This window comes from Magnolia sinica, chromosome 12 (assembly GCF_029962835.1).
Source record: "Magnolia sinica isolate HGM2019 chromosome 12, MsV1, whole genome shotgun sequence".
Classification (NCBI taxonomy): domain Eukaryota; kingdom Viridiplantae; phylum Streptophyta; class Magnoliopsida; order Magnoliales; family Magnoliaceae; genus Magnolia; species Magnolia sinica.
In genome coordinates this window covers 80,952,293-80,959,756 of record NC_080584.1, presented here as the reverse complement: position 1 = coordinate 80,959,756, position 7,464 = coordinate 80,952,293, and the positions used below count along the sequence as shown (strand labels likewise).

At 37.1% G+C, this 7,464-nt stretch overlaps 1 long non-coding RNA gene across 3 annotated transcripts; it reads right to left on the bottom strand.

Annotated features, from left to right (window-relative positions):
- Positions 1-832: 832 nt before the first annotated feature.
- On the bottom strand, positions 833-4,302 carry LOC131221876 (uncharacterized). 3 transcript variants are annotated; one of them, XR_009159631.1, is made up of 5 exons: positions 4,124-4,302; positions 3,062-3,135; positions 2,926-2,984; positions 1,644-2,660; positions 833-1,362 (listed from the first exon to the last, which is right to left on the bottom strand). It is a non-coding gene; the product is annotated as an uncharacterized LOC131221876 (long non-coding RNA). The 3 variants fall into 3 exon arrangements; XR_009159632.1 differs by lacking the exon at positions 833-1,362 and having other exon boundaries at positions 1,489-2,660; XR_009159630.1 differs by lacking the exons at positions 833-1,362; positions 1,644-2,660 and having other exon boundaries at positions 2,832-2,984.
- Positions 4,303-7,464: the final 3,162 nt, after the last annotated feature.

The following is a 7,464-nucleotide window of genomic DNA, read 5'->3' as shown; positions in this document are numbered from 1 at the left end:
ATATAACTCACTGAAGAATGAAGTTAAAACCTTACTCAAGAAGGTGAGCTATTACAAATATCATAAAGAAAGAGAAGACGTGTAATTCCAAACAATTACATCACATACTTACAAGAGTGCGAGTTAGACATCAAGGTGGAAAAAGATTCTGAAACTTTTACACGAGGTAAACAAAATACTAACTCCTCTTAATACATGGATGCTATGAAGAATGGGTTAAAATTGGTTTGGGATCTTGTTGAATTATCCGAGGGAATAAAATTGATTGGTTCTAAATGAGTGCTTAAGACCAAACGTGACTCTAAAGGTAATTTCAAAAAATATAAAGCTAGACTTTTGTCAATGGCTTTAATTAATGTGAATGCATTAATTTTAAGAAGATTTTTTTAATTATATTTAAGAAAGACTCATTTAAGATCATAATAGCTCTTGTGGCTCATACAGATTTGAAGCTGCACTAGATATATGTAATGCATTTCTTAATAGAGATCTAAATGAAAATGTATAGTAACCTAGCCCCTTGATGGTCTAGCCTATTTCACGACTGCCATCGAAAGAGAAGATCTTCTCCCAGGAGGGATTCGAAGATCAGCCACCATGTCCCTATCTTCCTGGGATTTGACTGGAGGGAGAGAATAAGTACTGGACACTAGGAAGAGCCAAGACCGCACCTGATTGATGGAATGATTAATCCTGAATGTAGTGCCTTCAAAGCATTGTTTATTTTACTTATTTATGATCAATACAATCTTTCGGAAACATTTAAAGTATATATTAAGTAAACAGAGATAAATTGAAATATCATGTAATCACTATATAAGAAATTTCAAAAATGATAAATTTATATATATTGAAAATCACAACGAGACATCTGCATATAAGTCTTAAATCACGGTCCTAATGGCAATGAGAATCTTTACTAAGTGCTTGTAATCACTCCAAATCAGGCTGCCGAAGGTGTAATCTCCTTGCACTCTTCGAATAGTTGAGAATGTAATCTTAAACGAATGTTTGGTGACAGTGTTATTGAAGATAAGGATTGAAGGTGTCACATCCATCTTAACACCTGGGGGAGATTGAATCGTAGCTATGTATGTGGAGTTGATGGGTCCCACATTTGTGACTGTCCTTGAGACCGTTACAATCGTTTTAAGACTGAGGATTGAAATTGATGGTAAATTAAGGTCTGATATGAATCCATTGACCCAATTGAAGTAGTCAGCCACATCTATGTCATAAATTAAACTAGGATCTACGGTTCTATTGGGCTGACATGGCCCCCACCATAGTCGAACGGGTCAGCGAGCTTTCGTGGAGCACCCTTAGTAGTTATTGGTAGGCCATATTCGTCGGTGATGGAAGCTTGAGAAAGTAGAATAGAGTATGTGTGAGTAGAAGTTTTGAGAAAGAAAAATAAATGAACAAGATGGATTGATCACTGGATGAGATAGTCAAATTCATCAGTGAAACCATAATGTGGATGGATCATGCTGCAAAATCATGCCCATTGGATCATAGCATTGGAATGAACTATTGGATGTAAAATAGTCAATGTGTCACATCCAATTGATGATTAGGAACATTCACAAAGCTTGAGTTTCATATCTTCACCCAATCTAACATATGATGGGCTCCTTAAATACCTGTAGTAACGAGTGCAGATTTTGTAGCCGCAGTAGACCAATTAGGATGTAGAGATTTTAGAAGGGCAGTGATTCCCGCAACATGTGGACATGACATCAATGTTCCTGATTGGAATTCATAGCCGTCGTTGACGGCTGCTAAGATGTTGACGCCAGGTGCAGCTACACCAGGCTGTTAGAGATGTTCGCGTAAGCATATCTTCTTTCTCAAGTAAGTAGAATGTTGAAATATGAAATGCTTGTGTGTGCTGTAGGCATGCACATGCGGGTAAGGTATATGCGTCTATGATATTTCGATGGATAGCCAAGCCAAAAAATTAGGCAGTAATAAGAAAATCTTAGCTCTTTGATTGTAACATTTAAACATAATTGATGGTTGACATTCCACATTAAATGGAGAGAAGCCCATTGATAAAAATTGTTATAATTATCATGACTAATATGATCTTTCTGTATTGTGTACATCATTGGTACGGTTGACAAATGATCATTCCAAATCATCCGATTATGAATAATAGATGTTGCAAAAAAGAAATTTATAACAACAGATTTTGTGACAAACCATGTGATTACATTACTAAATTAGGTGGTTGGAGGTTGGTTTATGATCCATCCTCATCTTCGTAAACACTTGGTTAGCCCATATGGTTATATTGGATGATGGCGCAAAGTTCAAAAATTAACACTTATTGAAAAATCCTGACCACTTAATAAGCAACCTTCAAATTCTTAAGAAAAAAGGTTGGTAGCTTACATTAAATGAGGAACTCCATTTAACATATGACAATTGAAACATGAGCCTCATGTTTTAACCATTCAACCTAGTTTAAGACTTTTTTCTTTCAAAGATTATTTGTATATTTTCTCTCTCATCCTTAGTGAAATTTGGATAAAAATATCTTTAGAATTGTTGGGTTGAAAGGGCTGAGCCCCCTAGATGAGAAAGATGCGATCTTTGGTGCTAACACTGAGGATCCCATAACAGTAGTTGCAAGGCCCATCTTTACCATTGGAGTGCTATCGTGATAACCATAAACAAGATTAGATATATATTTTACTGATTCGAAAGAGGATTATAATAAAAATAATCCGAAAGGATACCTTGAGTCGTCAATGTAGTTTTGAATTTGAAATCTAATCTCATAGTCGATTAAAATGCAAGAGATATTTTCATATGTTCGTGGCAAATTATTAGTGTATTGTGCAAAAATGAGGCCGACGCCACTTGCATGCATTACAGTAGAAACTGCGGTAGAGAATTATTGGGATGATGGCCTCCTACCTGTGAAACAGAGTACTACTTTTCCTGCCACTAAGGTGGCATCTAAAGGACCATTGCAGCTACAGGAAAAAATGGAAAGAAAAAGTAGAAGTTAGAGAGTCAATTTATCAACTAAGGATAGATAGAAAGAAAGTACCTTTGATCATTGGATGAGAGAAATAGTGGTTTGAATCCATCTTGGCGCCTTGGCAAACCGATAACTCGTTGACCCTGCATGATCATTCATTTTAATTCTTTAGTGTGTACTCTATCATTTTTTTCCTTCCGATATTTGTTTTTCTTTTTAATTCTAATGTAGTTTGTGTTTTATTCGTTGCTAAATAAATTTTAAGAGAATATATATTAAAAGAGAAAATTAGCTATAAAGCAGGTGTAAAGATGGATCAGCCTCATGGGCTCCATGAACATTATTAATAACATGACTATGTATATGATAAAAGTTCTACCATACATTAGAGAAGTGTGGAGCTCGCCGTGATGTGTGGGTGCCATCTGACCTATTTATTAGAAGCGTCCCAAAATTTTAGGCCTGGACCCCAAAATCTAGTTTAATTTATAAATTAGGAGAGCTCCAAACAATTTAAGCATATGATTCAAACACATCATCATTTCCCTGTGTTGGAGTATAACCTATGTATGTACTGATGTTCATATTAGTTGCATGTTAATAGATTCATCTATTTCTGTTAGGATTTTTATAGGTCTCTGCAGGTCTCTCTCTTCTTCTACATATTCTTGTTATTCTCAGTAAAGCGCGCACACACACACACACACACACACACACACACACACACACACACACACACATATATATATATATATATATATATATATATAAACTTTCATTTTCTTTGGATTAACACCTTATATTTAGGATATTCCTCCTTTAGTGCGTAAAACATATTTTGTCAACGAAATGAATTAAAAAACTGTTGGCCTATAATGCATAATTGATATATGCATGTAGCTTACTTAATATTGGATATGACTTATTGTGACTTCTCAAGTTTTTTTTATTTATCAGTGAAGAGAAACGATATAGTATTTCTTATTGGAGAGTGAACAACCATTGGATTTGAGAGTCTTATTGTTTGAGTAATCACTATTACCTTTAAAGACTCTAATCTAATGACTAGTATTCACTCTCATATGTCATTTTTCTCTTGGTAAATAAAATAAGAAGTGGAGTCTTTATTACCGTAATCGAGACATTATTTCCCAGCGTGATTGAAGCAGGGAAGGATCGGTCTATCGTACTCGCTGCCACTGTGATGACCTATGGAGATTCAATTGATATACTTTGTGGCCTTGGTCCATCATTGCCAGCCGAGAAAACAACGGTGATTCCCTTCTCTACCGCATGCAAGAAACTGAATGATATCGATATGTCATAATAATCGAAGCCGAGCAACAATGGAAGAATATCGACGCCATCGTGTATAGCGTCATCAACGGCTGCTAGCACTATGTCACTAGTAGTACGTATAGTTCCGTTTCCCCATAATACCTTGTATATGACTAAATGCGCACGAGGTGCACCTCCTCTTGCTACTCCTGCACCAAGTCCTTTAACACTAATAATGGAACCTGCTGCAGTAGAAGCAGTATGCGTGCCATGACCATCTATATCACGTGGAGATAAATAATCTCTTTGCAATAGTTCGCGATCTATTCCATGTGGATACCATCGTGCTCCAATTATCTTCCGATTACAGTGGGATGCATTAAATGCTTCCCCTTCTTGACATATTCCCTTCCTTCGTGATGGTATAGGACTATATTCAAGATCATTAAAGCTTCTCGATTCAGGCCATATTCCTGAATATATTATGTATTGCATTAGTAATAAATCTAAAATGAGTAAACGAAACTTATGCTAAAATGAAATTAGAACTTTAAGAGTTTTATATGTAGTCATGGAACTCTAGATTCTAAACCTGAGTGCTATAATTAATTAATGGGTCATGTTTGAGCTAGTTAAGGTCCTTCATTGATTAAATGAGCCAAGAGTTATAGTTATATATATATATATTTATATATAAAGTTGAAGAATGACCCATTACTCTGTGGCTTGACCCAACTCACTTAAAATTTATCAAGCCTAAACTCGACTCGACCCATTTAATTGTAATTGGGTTGATCTCGACTGACCTAACATGACTTTCACGAGTTGAACATGAGAAGACGGGTATGCAGAACTTGGGACAATAATTAGATCATCATCGTCATCTGAGCCTTATCTCAAATAATTCAGGTGAGGTACATGAATCCTTAATTATAAGATGTTTCACTCTAGCAAGGGCAATCAATTGATACATATATCAATAATTTTTTTGTACTTCTTCATTTTTGTTTCAGTTTTGGATTGGATCATCTCACCCAACTCAAGCCCAACCCATCCAGTCCACATTTCTAGCCTGAGTCTGACCCACTACCTTTGAACTACACCCGCCACCTCAAAAGTGGTTTTCACTAGTGAACAGCCAGTATCTCACACACCTAGGTAATAGATCAGATCAGCTCATGGGTCAACTAGCCCACTCATGATGTGGGCTGGACATGTACACTATACATATTGTAACCAAAAGGTTTTGCACCCAATGACTCAGAATATATGGTTTGCAAATTTAAGAAATCTATTTGGGCGGGTTGGGCCAGGTTGGTGCTCAACCCTAGCCCAACCCAAGGTTCCTATACCTTAACCCTAACCCAACCCAATCCAACCCAACCTCGGGTTGGGAATTCTCAACCCAAGCCCAACTCTAGCGGGTTGGCCGGTTAAATACATGCTAATATTTTCATTATTACATTATCTATTATATTTTTAATACACGTCTTATTCTTTGTACCTATAATTTTATTAATTATACATGTAGTTATTTATTGTAAAGAAGTTTATTTTTTCTAAACATACAAGCTAAAATATAGGACAACTACTTCTTTAAAATTCGTATTGTGTATCAAGCAATCTATTTAGGAAAGAAAAATACGACATATCTTGTTAGCTTGAGTCATTGGAAATTACGTGGACCAATGAAATCCGACAGTATTGGAATTTCATGTGCCTTCAACACAAATTATCCACACTCAATTATAATTAATTTATAAGGAATTTATATATTGATCAGGTTCAAGTTGGGTCGGGCAACTCGAGACCTCAACCCGAGCCCAATCCAAGTCTTATCGGGTTGGTGTTTGTATGGCCCAAGGCCGAGACCAAACCCAATACATCTGACTCAAGCCCAACCCAATGTCGTGTTGGTCACGGGTCGATCGGGTTGAACCTGCCCAACTTTCAGCCCTAATATAAACATTAGGATAAGTAGGAGCAAGTTTATTATATTGGTTTTATATGTTGACAATATTCTGTTAGCTAGTAGTGACATTAAGATATTGCATGTGAGACCCGTGTTCTACTCGAACATTCCTTATGCTTGTTTTCGATGTCGAGACCAACTAGATTTTCAATCACCAATCACGATTGTGTTTTTGTGTCTATTTGACTCGAAACCTCTACTGTAGCGACCATACCAGCACTGCGATCACAAGATCGTGCAACACACCCTGTTGTGATTAGAGCTGGGCACAATCTGGCCCTATCCAACAGATCCGACCGGTCTAACCCGACTCAACTCAACTCGACTCGACCCAAATGCTAGGATCGAGTCGGATCGAGTTGGCCCACTTAGATCCGACCGTACATTGTGGGTCAATGGTCAATCCAAACCAATACACACAACGTTCATTTAACACTGTTTCCTGTAATGTTGTCCACTTGAAATTGGGATATACCTTATTTTTGGTTTAATACCATAAAATGATTTAGAAAAATAGATGGATGACATGGATGAAATAAATACATCATTGTGGGGTCCACAGGGCACCGACCATCGTCTCCTCTCAGCTCATGGCTTGAGGCACCTCAAGCACCCAGTTCTGACCGAGCTCCAATGACTGGTGTATTGACGTGAGACGTCCTGAAGTGGATTGACACGTGTACCATGCACTAGCATTATAATGACGTCAACAAGTTCTGTGGGTCCCATCATGAGTTATGTGTTATATCTAAACCGTCCATCCATTTGGCGGGCTCGTCTTAAGGCTTGAGCTGAAAAATAAGACAGATCTAAAGATCAAGTGGACCACATTGCAAAAAGCAGTGGGGGGTTGAACGTCTACCATTGAAACTCTTTTAGGGGTCATAGAAGTTTCAGATCAATATGAAATTTGTTTTCTTCTTCATCCATGTAATTGTGACCTTATTAATAGATTGGATGGAAAATAAACGTTATGATGGGCCCTACGAATTTTTTAATGGTGAAAATCACATTTTTTATTTTTTATTTTCTTCAAAAAATAAAAAAAGGAAGACTTGATCTGAACTGTACCCAACCCGACCAAGTCAGGCTCGGTTCGGGTTAGGTCAGCAGTGCAACGGATCAAATCGAGTCAGATGACCTGGACTCGGTCCCGGATCAGATCAGATCGAGTTCGGGTTAATTCATTAAAAATTTTAGACCAAGTCAAGTTGGACCCAAT